This window comes from Lasioglossum baleicum, chromosome 20 (genome assembly GCF_051020765.1).
Source record: "Lasioglossum baleicum chromosome 20, iyLasBale1, whole genome shotgun sequence".
NCBI lineage: Eukaryota > Metazoa > Arthropoda > Insecta > Hymenoptera > Halictidae > Lasioglossum > Lasioglossum baleicum.
The window spans coordinates 6563398-6577819 of NC_134948.1; the positions used below are offsets into that span (position 1 = coordinate 6563398).

Here is a 14422-nt window from a genome sequence, read left to right on the forward strand (position 1 = left end):
ATCCAACGAGTACCATGATCATACCTTTCTGATCGTTCAATCTCGTGACCGAAATGTGGTCTACTTAACAGGTATCTCGAGATTAAATGATCCAAATGGTACGATTATGGTACTCGTTGGATTCGTCTTTTCACGCTATGTAAGAATATCGAAAGAAAACTATAGTGTTCCATACAAACTAAACGCACCTTAGGTGTTTGCTAACTGCCTTACCTTTCAAACGCAAGTACCTTGGGAGTGAATGATCCCGAATGGTATGATCATGGTACTCGTTGGATTCGCCTTTTCACGCTCTACAAGAATGTAAAAAAGGTTTCTGCTTTCTGCAACCACAATTTGAATAACAGAACGATACACGCATTTTTGCAAGACACATTTTTATTTATATTCCTTTCGTACAGAATTGTTCATTATTTCTACTTATGTGAGTAGTGCGTAATGAATTGTAGAATGTTTGTCGTTGAGCGTGCGTTTGTGTCTAGTAGATTTCGTGTTTAATATAAACTCTGTGTAACATGTTAATGCTAGAGCTGATTATCGCGTGAAAATTGCAAGATCAACCTGAAACCGTGACCGATTATACGTGAATTAATCTGCGAGAGATTACATAGACCTCGTTTAACATGTAAACACGGTTTACATGAATTACCGAATCCAATTTCCATACGACCGCCGGTAGCTATCAACTGTTTTACAACAAACGTTTAGTGGAATATTAATCTCATCGTGTTGACCTGTCCTCGTGCAATAATAATAATTCTTACACAGTAATACAAAAAGTGTGTAGCTTATAATTAGCATGTCAAGCATGTCCGCTGACATTTAACATTAAAGAACGTTATTATTAACAATGTTGTTATTAAACTCAACCTTGCTGTTCTCATCGAATCTATACGACTAAAAATGAAACACTGAGGGTGTAGAATAGAATAAATAAAAATAGTAATATAACTACGAATATTATAGCAATGCATACATAGTTAGAAGCTAGACTTAATTATTAATAAATTTAGCTTGCCACTTGATAATAATAATTATTTTAGATTTCAGATAGATTATTATTGTAGACTGAGTCAACTTCAATCATTTGTTATTCAATCCGTTAACTACGGAGATTGTCATAGTTTTGTAGGCTTTCACGCTTGGCGAACTGTGAAAGAAAGACCTTAGCTCACAGTTCAGAGCTTCTCACGATCAGGAAGGCCATACTTTTATAATTATGCTATCAAGTGGTAAATAAATTTCTTGCCTCGTGTTTAAAAAAGATTGTTCTTCTACGTTTTTGTCGCAGAGACGTTTCCATCGCGGCAGACAACAAAGAGAATAGTTTGCGACAATGGAAGTTATGTAACTAACAAGAAAATGTCTCGAGTATCAGTTTTCTTAACAAAAAGGTTTAAAAAAAGGAAAAGATTCTCAGCAAATTTTTGAAAAATTAATGTTCAACTCAGTGTTTGATATAAATGGTTTAAATCGATGATAATTATATATTGAAATTAAATATTAATTCTATTTCTAGAAAGAGATGCGATGGAAAAAATAAGGCAATACTTATATTATGTTAACATTAAGATACATTTAAAATTCATCATCTCATAAATTTCATCCCGTGACTCATCTCGCCCACTTGCGGTGAGTCCCACACACCAAATGACACACACAAAATCGCTTTTTTATACTTGATCGCTTATCTGGATCCTTCGTTACTAAGGAAAAATATGTTTTCTGTTTGCAGACTAAAAAATTCGCTTCGGCTATTTTTACAAGTTACGGATATTTTTCTTTTCCCATCTGTAAGCGATAAAGTTGCACAAAAGTACGCTCCGAAGAAACTCTTCAAATTTTGCAGCATCGTCATAGAGTGAATTAAAAATAAGTCGCCAGAAATATGTGATAAATTGTAAAACAAACGTTATGTAAAACAAAACAGATATTTATAAATGTTATATAACAGGTGGAACGTTCCGATAATTGTAAAACTGAATTTTCTTTAACTTGGTTTGCCAAGTTCTATCGTTATAGAAATAACGGAAATCTAATAATTATCTGATTGGAGACTACATAAATTTAGAAATCTCAAAACGAAAACTACCTTCCTAAATAAAAAGGAGAAGGGTGAAGGTGTGCTCCAAACAAAGCCGAGAAACAAGCCCAAACACAAAACAAAATATTCACAAGAATTCCCAACAAATCTATCAATTCCCTACGACAACCCTAAGTTCCGAAATTCAACAAAGTATAACCTTGTTAATTCTATAGCAGTTTGAAAGGGGGGAGATAAAGGGTCCGGTCTCGGACTCCAAATCCGAGGAAACTCGAGCCAGTCACGTAGCGGTGGAAGTTAATAAAGGACATAAAGGGGCCGTTGCGAACTACCGGCTCGTGAAAAACATTTAGGGGCCGCATTTAGGGCCCTGTCCCGCGGCACACCTGGTCACTGCTGAACGATTTGCAGGCCAGAAAGGCGAAAGAGAGCGAGAAAATTTCGCCGAGAGCACGTTTCACAGGTACACGTTTCATCGTGCACGCTGCCGGGCAATTTACTTTTTCCAAAGCGGCTGCTAACCGTCTGGGACCTGTCAGGACCTGTCCCGGAACCTGCCAGCATTTGTACCTGCGCGACACTGTCCACAGAAAAATTACGCGTGTTATACCTCCCATCGTAAATTATGGTCGAAAAACGTGCCACGGACAGAAGCATGGTTATTTAACGCTGCAGCTTCTGGATTATCACTTCCGACCAAAATAACGAAATTTTGATAATACTTGAAAGGTTTTTAACATTTCTATATCGTTCGATTCAAAGTTCAGTTAATTTCCCCCCCCCCCTTTACTTGTGATTTTAGAAAATTATTCAATGCTTCTAAAAAATCGTTAAGCAAACCAAATTATATCAAATTTTGTTGGGTCTAACATTTTGAACATCTTTAAGATTTATATTAATTAATTTTTAGCATTTAGAATTTTTTCTATGTTCAAGGTCGCCTACGATATTTATCTTCGGCTGTCTAAATTAAAACATTATATTGCACGAAGGAGCATGGAGCAACGCATGTGTTGCTTTGAAACATATTAATGACAAAGTTATTAATAACTGGTCATTCAAGTTATTAATAACTTTACGCCCCTGCTAACGTCACATAATTTACTACAAAATCCACTTATGAAAGACTAAACGGTAACGACGAACGCTCTAATATTAGACGCATTTCCGTTTATTTAAAAAAACATGTCAAAATCCCCGACCGTCCGAGTGCGCATCAACTGTTCAAATACCACCGACGCCAATTGGCGTCTTGGGTGCAGTAACCTCGGCGAGATGAATGTGAAGTGTAGAACACACTGTCGGTCGTATTTTTCAAAAAGTTCCACATATGTAATAAATAATTGTCTCAAAAATCTCACGGGTCAATGATTCCGACATCTTCATGCACATATTCTGCATAATTTACCAAATATTATATTAGATGTAAAATTGCAACACAATCCCCCCCGTCAATTAAAAAAAAATTACTCGCGTTACAAGAATTTTCTAAATAATTCTTCACATTGTGAAGATTGTTGTCGTGTCGTTTTCAGCTGATTATCCCATGCATTCAGAGAGCACGGATCTCCACTTCGAAATGAAAATAATTGTCAGAAATTATTCCAACCATTCTGTACAACATTTTACGAAAAACCAAAGTTTCATAATGAATTTTCGCACTCCACGGCTACGTAGTAAATCACCGACTAACAGCGACAGCAGTGTTAAACCATAAAAAGTTTATATTACTTTTTCCCCGCATATTAGAGGCACGCGTGCCGGAAGAACAAAAAGAAGGTTAGAACAGTCGACTGTCGAGTAAATAGTCGGCAGTTATGCCCTTTCATAATAACCGCTCGCCGCACCGCAACCACCGCGTAAAACCCGGCCGTAATAAAAGAAAATATTTTCGAGCATTACACATCCAAACTTCGAACGTAATGGCAAGAATAATCCAAAACTAGTTACACGAACCCAACAATAGCCCAGTTTGTATGAAAAGGTTAAAAAAAAAATTAGAAAACATTTTTCCAAATAAGAATTTCTACATTCCCCGACTCGTATCTAACGAAGAAACTATGTCGTGCATCACCGGGGATCAAAATAATAAAATCGATTTGAAACGAACAAGTCGGTCAAGATAAAAAATACACAAAAAGTTGAAAATTTCCATTTCAAAAACGGAAATATTTCCCGCGCTCGTACAACGAAAACGTAAAAGTTCTTACAAAAATCAGTCCCAGACTCGCAGAGAACGGTAATCGACATATTCGCTCGTACATAAACACGCCGCGTCGATCACGCACACACGCTGCCACAACTTTGTAACAATTCTCATTCACTGTCCTTACAAAATCCCCGTAGCAACCAAATCAACTGTCCTATCGAACACCACTGTTTTCTTCACTGAGCCCGTGTTTACAGAAACACGCTTCTCTAGCGAAACGTTCGCGCACGAACCACGTCCTCTAGATCGACCTCGCCATCGTAGAAATAAAACGCAGGAATTGCACCATAGAAATAAGACCAAGAAAGTTCACTTGCGTCGAAGAATTCGCGGGTTCACGATCACTCGTTCCGAACGTCCAGAACCACAGAAAACGGAACAATAAACAAAACCACTGGATGACACAACAATTTTCGAACGCGACGAATTCGATGGTTGTCAGGAAGAAAACGTCGCATATCACATTCTTTCACTTTCTAGATATTCTCTGAAGTTTTCATCACTAATGCTTCGACATAGTACATCGGTTAAATTGCATGATTTTTTCAGCCTCGAATCTATTTTCACGACTTCTCTTCTGGTAAAGACGTAAATTCTATACTATAAAGCTCAACCCAAATGTATAGATTATATGAAACCTTTCTGTATTTAACATTGTTAAGACTATAAATTAATATATTATCGAGTAAAGACTGGACATTCAAAGAAATTTTGTAATATTTTTCAGAGGAACGTTACCAAACAGTTGAAAGGAATACAGTAAATGGGTCGACTGGACAAGGATTACTGCGTAAACTCAAATTTTTTGAAACTCCGACGTGCCGCGTTTTTCCTGGCTACCACAGAATTAGCGAAACGAATGGAACGGATGAACTGACTAGAACGAACGCGAACAAAGAAAGGCGACACGCACAGCGCGGCGACTCGCGATAGAATGCTGGGGGATCGGCGAGTAGGGTTCACTCGGAGGCGCGGTGGTGCGCGGTGGCAGTTGATTGGTTGTCGCGCGCCCCACTCGAGCGGCAGGGAGGTCGTTGAGCCAATGAGCGTTGGCGATGCCCCTCTGACTCGCTGGACCGCGTGTGCACCCACGCAGGGTGGCTCGTGGCTCGTGGCTCGTGGCTCGAAGCTCGCGGCAGTCACTCAGTCAGTCAGTCAGTCACTCGGTAGGCCCGCGGTGCGCTATGAGGTGGGATCTGTGAACGAGCCACGTTGTGTGTGTGCGTGTATGTTGTTTTTTATTATAATTTTGCACCACCATATCCTGCGCGGGCCTTTATCGCGTTATCTACCAGTGCGTGACACACAGCCGGTCTTTTGATATGCGTACCCGTGCGACCCGACCAGTCGAGCATCCACGCCGGTGCACACGGTCCACTATAAGCTAGGCCTCGGATCTCGAACCATAAGTCTCGCTATTCTTCGCACGCATGATAACCGTCAAACGTAACCGCCCCCTCTCTCCCCCGTACTCGCGCGACCCTCAATCGTGACCGATATTGTTGTTTGTTGTCGTCATCGTCGTCGTCGTGGTGGTGGTGCGTCGACCGATTTTGTTTTGTTTCTCGCGTCTCTACGAAACCGGTGTTTCGCGAGGGGAGTGTGTGCAAAGCGGTCAAGATCTCTCTCTCGCTCTTTCTCTTTACGCCACCCGTCAAAGTGCGTGCTGCCAAGGTGACCGTGATACCGCGCAAGACAATGTGCGTGACAGCCACGCCGCTCAGCGCGACCAAAATACTCAAGGATAGCGCGAGACACCCGGCAAGGACTAGCATCGCCAACAACGTACAGGTGCAAGGATTCACGCCGGCACAAAACAATGCCGGTGACACCGACAGACCACAGCACACGTCGATCATGTAAATATCACTTGTTCCGATTCATTTGTTAGTCTTCTTGAGCAACGTTGTAGGCGTTTTTCTTCGGTCGTTCGGGCAGTCTACGTGAAGTGTATATGTATCAGATCGTTAAGTATGAAACTTGACAAATGAAACACGAATTTCAAACTCATTTGTCGACGACCAGATACATGAGGACTCGTATTTGATTCCATAACAAACATCCTTATTTAATAATTAAACAGCGGATCTTTGGGCAAGATAAACATTTTTTACACGAATTGTACACGGAAGTGAGATAAACATTTATTTTCTTTCTTAATGGATTTGACTGTTAGCAGTCGAGGGGTCACTCAGAGTCACCACTACAAATTGCTGTATTCACAATATTGTTTACACACATTCAAATGTATTGTACATAAAATAAAATTATATACAATGGAATTATTCTAGATCGGAAGAATTGTTTAATTTTCAAGTTAGAATAGCACCGATTGCAAAGGATTGATAGGTTGAAAATAATATAACGGTATTTTCAAAAATTCTTCTAAAGTTTTTACCATTTTAAGTTTCACCTACTCATTCTTGTCATAAATGCATAAAATTCGCTGTCTATTAATAATGCAAGAATAGAAAAGACAATTTTTCCTACGTTCTCACACCTTGTTAAAAAAAAAAATGATTGTGAAAAATGGTTCTCCTCAGCATCGAAATAAAACACGCTCAGTACTCGGAACAGTGTAGAGAAACTTGCACATTTAGGATGACATTTACAGTCTTGGCAAACTTTGTTTCCAATTTGATCGACAATAAAGTTTTAATGTCTTTCTATCAGGCAAAGTTAATGTCCCCTTACTTTCTCTATTAGTTTTTGGTGATCCCGAACAATTGTAATTTTACACATCATCCACTACATAGCTGTATTTATGTCACCTTGTGTTACATTTTATGGAAATGTCGCGTTACTTTAGTTTATTACGAACTACGTCTTCAGCGATTAGCTTATCTGAAATGTTAGCTACGGCTGCACCTCTTTGACCTTGCTTGTGTTTTCTGTTTTTCATTCTTTTTTCTGCATATTGTAACACAAGTCGCACTCCCACTAAATAGAAAAGTGACACACGTCAAAAAATGGCAATTTTGAGGTTGTCATTGAAAAATATCATCATTGATCGCCATTGATTTTTCTCAAATGCTGCACTTTTGAATTGTGTCACTTTTCTTGCGGGGGCTTTGACGTTTCTTTATTTTTATTCAATATAAATGTGTTTTACGTTTGAGGTGGGGTTAAAAAAAATTGATGAACAATTATATTAAATATTTTGAAGTAAAAACTTGTAGTAAAACTAGCATAAAAGAATGAATTTGACTGTGTACTATAAAAGACATTATAATTTCACTGAATAAAATAAGATAAAAATTTATTTTACACACACACACATCTATCAAAATAAAATACAAATTTATTTTAGGCACTAAAATAGTTCTTAGAATAAAGAAAAAATTAAAGATCACATTGCTGACTAATAAAAGAAAATCCTTGCATTTGTGGAAGTACATACTTAACTATTTACCGTCGCAACAATAACTGGAACCACTCTAACAACTTTATTCAAATTAACACTAGAACTACCGAGCACTAAACGCAATTGTGGCATTGCCTTATAATGATAAAATTGCATTTGTTTAGACCTTGTACCAGTTTTGTTTAAATATGTACTTCAATAGAGAAGTAGACTAAAAAAATTTCTTAGAAAAACATATTTATATAATTTTAATATTTCTAATAGAACAAATCAGTAGCAACTCATTGTGACTCATTCGGTAGTTCGAGTGTGAAAATGGCGGTCAACTTTGTACGGAGAAATTTGATCTGTCGACATGGAAAACAAAATCCTTATTTATCGGCCGAAGGAAATTTCGAAAATTTTCATCTCGTGTCTCGGGATCAGCGTGTGTCAGGACCATCGAAACCAGGTGTCGACGATGGAGCACGATTAATTGTATCAGCATCGCGCGGGAGTTAATTTGCCGAAAAACGCGACGCAGAGGCTCTCGACATTACGAGTGCCGTGCTCCGCGGTCGCGTTAATTGCTCGAGTGTTTCACGGTAATTATTTTTTCAATAATTGCTTGTGCCGACGTCTCACGGTAGAGGTTTGATAGAACGTTTCGTCCGAATATGATCGGACGTGACACGCGTCGATGAACCTTGGAAACGAACTCTTTGAAAAGACACTGGCCAGTACTGGCCACCCGAAAAATCTTTGATTTGCTTCCGCACAAACATGTATTCTTTCCTCTTTTCATTGCGTTTTTTTACGATTTTTCGGGAAAATTCACAGGATTTGAGCCTCGATGCTAGAACTTAGGGAATCGTCTGGGAAAAATTAGGCGTAACTTTTTTATTTTTGCATCAGAGGGGTTGATGCTTCGGGGGAGCAATGTTCCGGATTGTAGGAAGGGATGTGTGTGTGCAAAAAGCAATAATTTTACAGTTATCTTTGTTAAAAAATTAAAAAGTCGTGACTCAATTGGCTTCGAAGCTACAGATGACTTTCAGGAAATGTTCTAAAGATAACTAAGCAAAACTTGTTTATTTCTTGTTGAAAGGGGACAATAATTTAGTACAACAATCTTACACGTTCTAGGAAGAGATACGTGTGTGCAAAAAGCAGTAATTTTACTGTTATCTTTGTTAAAAAATTGAAAAGTCGTGACTCGATTAGTTTGGAAGCTAGAAGAGCTTCAGTTGGTGCCGAGGAAAGTTAACTGTAACTTTTTTACTTCTTGTTTGAAAGGAACAATATTTTAGAGAAATAATCTCAGACATTCTAGAAACAGATCTACGTCGACAAAAAATAACCTCGCTGTCATTTTTGTTACAAAAAAAAAATATAAAAAATTCGTAACAAGATATTGTAATGGACCATGGCTCGAAAAACAGTTTTTTTTACACGAGCAATAAAAAATTTGATAACAGTAACAGGCCCCAATGCATCTCTCTGTTGAGAAGCATCCGTAACAAAGGCTCCCATCGTGCTCTCTCTCTGATTTCCGATCGCTTTTCCCGTTTTATGGGGCTCGTCCCATTAGTTGCGTGTTATGCAAGCCTTTCTACGGTGAATAAACAGCGCCGAGGGCCCCTGGCGATGATGAATATTGTCTCGACGATTCCAGATGCACGGGAAAAATTGCATCATCGGCTGATCGGAGATCAAACTCGGCCATTATTCTGTTCTTTCTCTGTATCCGATTCGTGTTCTCCTTTGGTTCGTTCTTAATTTGCATCTCACCGTTTTGGTTATTGTCGAGCAACAGTGTCGCGGGGTTTTATGCAGATGCAACGACTGTGCATCGGATCCTAGAAATTGCATAAGCTGAGGCGATGGAATGAAAGGGTGAGGTGTTTCGAGGAGATTTTTTGCGCTCTATCTCGGGCAATTGTTGTCACAGCCGTGAGGATTTTATGTTTTGAATAACTTTATTTATGACCCTTTCCTGACACCTCTTTGTTTCATTTGTATGCCGAGATTGATTTCGCGTTTGGTAGTGAGCTTTTATTAGGATTTATTAATATTTTATTATTTTTGCACTGCGCAGACCTTTATGCGTTTATTATGGCTCTCACTTTGATAAATATGAGAATTGTTCGTATTGTCAGTTTCGCTGTAAATATTATTTTAGTGGAGACAAGTAAATCTTCCTTCATTCTGATGTTTAACTGAACAAGAATTTAATTTATAAAATTCACCATTAGGAAATATATTATTGTAAAGAATTTTGTGTTTCTTTAAAGCAGAAAAATCGATAGTGTTCGACAGTTTTCAAAGTTATTTAAATAAATTAGCGAGAGATATTCTCGTTGTTATTTTATGTGGCAAACACTGTCCCCAGAAAAACACGTCTGCCAGAGTGCACTTCATACTTACTATGTAATACTTCTTTTATGCGCTCACGTAAAGTCGTCATTTTCACGAATTTTTCAATAAAGTTTTTTAGAGGAGACATTTTATACATACTTTTAAAACATCGACTTTTTTAATCCGCGTATTTATAGATCCTCCTACGGCTTTCGGGACGTCCTTTTTAAAAGGATCACTCTGACATTTCAGTTTTTATATTAGAGGAGCGTTCCTTCTAGTTATGTTTTTTACTTTCTGACGTTTGCAGATGGTACAAAAAAATTCTACTGATATTTTATATCGCTATATTTGCACACAAATGCACTATTTTGGTTTGGCAACATTTATTAATATACAGTGTGTGTAAAAAGTATTCGTACACCCTTTAAAACAGAATAACTTTTTTATAACTGTGCCAAACGACCTGATCTTTTATAATCAATTATAAACGTACGAATACTTTTTACACAGTGTAAACAATTTCTAGCTAAAATTATCGATCATCATTTCTGAAAATATTCAATTTGTAAAATAAATTCAACAACATATTAAGTAGCACAAAGTGTTAACGACACTCGAATTCAGTAACAGAAATAATTTGCATAAAAAGCCACCAATTAGAATTTCTAAAAGTAGTACTCGATCCGCAACGAGGGGATCGACACACAAAGTGCAACAGAAATATTTTTTGCCGCAACGATCCAGTGTGTCCATTAGTGTCCCATTGATCCTTCGAGTATGGGGACTGCGCAGAGCTCAAGTGCGAGACAGAGAGGGCTCCTCGAGAACTTTATTTCATCCAATTGCACATGTTGCAATAAACCTGTATTTGCAGTGTCATCGTCCGATAGCTGGACCAATTTGCCGGAGATTGTGCAGAACAAGATCGTGAACAATAGTTCCACGTATTGTATTTCGTGAAATCGAACAAAATAAATTCCCCCCTAGCAGCTTTTCCTCGGTTCTGCCGACTGCGACCATAGGTCGGTTCTGAGAACATTATACCGAGAAATCGTGCTGAGATCATGAAGTACATCTCCATTCTAATCTTCGTCGGGTGGGAACATCCTCTTGAACGCCCATTTGCTCTAGAATATCATTTACAAGGGAAGGACCCAACTGTCCGACTTCGATTTTGATAATTTTTTGTGAGATGATGGTTTGTGAATCCCTAATTATGTATGCAAAATATTAGGCGTAGTTACTAAATAGTTTTAAAGATATAAACAATTAAAGTTTCATCCCTTCCATTAGCCGTGTAAGCAGGTTGCGCGAAAGTTCAATTGTTTATATTTTTAAAACTATTGAGTAACTACACCTAATATTTTGCATATACATATAATTAGGGATCCATATATCATCATCTCACAAAAAATTATCAAAATCGAAGTCGGACACTTTTGGTCCTTCCCTTGTTAGAGGCTGACTTTGGGAATTCTTTTTTGCGGATTTGGTGAAGAATTTTGCGATGAAATTTTGCATGCTTATTTGCCGTCATGTGTGGAGCATATAACATATAACTTTTTCGGGCTAAAATTCTTAATATTTTACGAGTTGTATCTTCTTGTTTGTCGCTTTTTTTTAGCTACAGAGTTTTCTTGTTTGTGCAGCTGACATAGTGTAAATTAAAATTAAAAACACAATTAGCACTTCATCAAAGCCTAACGGAATCTCGATCTTGATAATTACACTTTATTATAGAAATTACTATGAAATCGGGAGGCTCTAATCACCGTATATAACAAACCCTTTAATTCCTTTGTAATTTACCATGAGAATTCTCTGGCCTTAGAGTCAACCAATCATACGTGTACAGCTAACTGAGAAGATACGCTGGTTCCAAACCTAATAAACCGATCTGCTTGCATAGTTACAATAATATCAACAACCGCCGGCATTGTAATTATTATTATCCGTGCAACTATTGAACATTGTAACGGGATTGGATAGTCCGGGTTGCTTTCGCACATTGCTGAAGTTAGTTTGCACATAATTCTCCTGGGCGAAATGTTGTAATTTAAATGTGCACGATTTAAAATAATTAAAGAGGAAATTAAATGCCAGGAGGCCCCATGGATTCCAGCTGGAGCTTGTAAATTTTCTTTGTGCGAAAATTTAGCGGAAACGGCTGCGAAACAGTAATCACATTGTTGATTTTTATGATAATATAAATTGAAACATTTTTTAATTATTTACTTTAGCGAGTTTTAATAATAATCCGCGAATAAATAAATGCTTTCTTTCGAATTCTCATAATAATTATGATTATTGTTGTCATGATTTTATTTGTAAATTTAATTAGAGGTTGATTTTGAGAATATTCTTTCTTATGGTCGCGACTGTTTATTTTTTGATACAACGGGGAAAGGAAAAAGTGAAAAATATGTATGTCGGATTAACTTTATCAGGATTTAGCTCTCCGTTCTAATTATATTTCCCTCGCAAATAACTTTCAACTAGCGACAGACTGAAAACAATATTGCCAATTTAATATTTTCCTCTGACACAGTGTGCTCGAGGATATCATTCATTTCGCCGCCATTTTGCAGTATTTCGACCAATTTCACAGTCGAACTGTGCACCTGAAATGTAATTATTTACACAGGACATTATTATTCTAGTTTTTTGCTGAATATTTTATGTTTTCAGCGAAGAAATACGTGGACGATATTTTCAGATATTTGTAACACATAAAAATGTTTAAAACACGGAATGTAGCCCTTCTACCTTGAAATTAATGCAAAAAATTAGAAAATTAGGAGAGAATTTAAAGATTATTTCCTATAATTGATGTAGACAATTTTTATTTTGCATAAAATTCAATCATTATTTTTAGATCTTCGTCAAAGAGAAAATATAATTGTCTAACACATTTCCATAATTTTGGTAGATTATTAAAATCGGAAATGTACAGTATTTTACTCAAAAAGTGAAAATTAATTCCACACGTTTCATTTAAAAAAAATTCCTTTTTACAACTTTTGCAAGTCCGTTGGATATCATGTGTAGTTGAGGGTCCTCTATGAAAATGAGAATGCCGACATGGTTAGATTGTAGGTATTGTTTACGTTGGGACGCCGTAACTCAGCCAGCAGAGTGTTTTCGTTTCATTCGAGCCAAATGATTCGGACAAAAACATACACATCTATACATTGGAGTCTCTTTCGTGCCCTAGCGTACTCGACTTTATTTATTTTTCTTGGAACGACGCACAGAGTGAAGACATTGTAAGAACTATATTGGAACCAGCGGTTTTTAGAATTTATTTCCACGTATTTCAACGAATTAACACGTCTCTGGACGAATATTGCACACGCTCTGCAGTCTATTAATTTTGCATCATTTTTATAATGTAAATTCTTTAATTCTAATAAATTGAAGATAATCCGATTTGGGAATTTTTAAAAGTTAGTCCGTTTAATTGAAATTGATAAAATAAATCCTATTTCATTCTGTCAATCCATGAACAATTGTGATTGATTTAAACAAAGCGTGACTATAAAAAATATATTACACACAATCAAACAAAAATGGGTGCATGCAACGAGAATGATGAAAGGAGTAGAAAAATATTTGAAATTAATATGTACCGTGAACACGATATTATTTTGATTCGATGGAAGTGATATTCCATCAGAGTGATATCGTGTTCGCTGTTCATTTTACTCTCACGTATCGAATTTCTTTTTGTTTATTCTATACACGTAGATTTATATCCTCGAGATCATTTTAGGCGTTAACGTAAACCCTAAATCAATAATTTAATTACGCGAGCCCTAAGTTAATTAGCAATTTATTGTTCACTTATAGACAACATACAAATATTATTTCTTTGATTCACAAATTTAGATATATGCTTGCGTATTTTTTAAATAAACTAGGAATAGATAATTATATCAAATGTGTCAAAATTATGTTATAAATTACACGCAGGTATAAATATATTAAAATTATATATTGTAAATTACAATTTTATTTAACATTTTTCTGGAATTGATTTCGAAAGTTTTTATTTCGGATCACGATCTGCAGTTTCTAGTTGCAAAAATTAATTTTATAGGGAACGATTAGGGTGATCAGTGCGCATGTGACAATTTCGCTCTAGACCCAGCACTTGGCAAACAGAGGGGACGGTGTAAAACTATCAATAATTCCTGAAGTGTCATTAGCTTCAATGCTCAGAGACAATTCATTAGAATAGTTGAGAAACGTGCACGGTTGTCGGACGTAAATGGTACTGTTTCCGGGTGTCGTCGTTCATAGTGGACAAATGAGTATCCACCTGACGGCGAATATCATTCTAACTGCTCTTGATGAGCTTCCAGTCTAAACGTCTCGCGTGCAAGAACAAAGTCCTCCTGTCTTCAACTCACATCATTTACATAACACCATTAACTACAAAAGAACATTAAGCAACTTCAAAATT

At 37.0% G+C, this 14422-nt stretch overlaps 1 protein-coding gene and 1 long non-coding RNA gene across 4 annotated transcripts in view; both read left to right on the plus strand.

Moving 5' to 3' along the window:
* Positions 1–14422, plus strand: part of Stet (stem cell tumor) — a 578556-nt gene that overhangs the window by 418444 nt on the left and 145690 nt on the right. The window lies entirely within an intron of this gene.
* Positions 7684–13474, plus strand: LOC143218693 (uncharacterized). The gene is made up of 2 exons (XR_013011144.1): positions 7684–9012; positions 9054–13474. It is a non-coding gene; the product is annotated as an uncharacterized LOC143218693 (long non-coding RNA).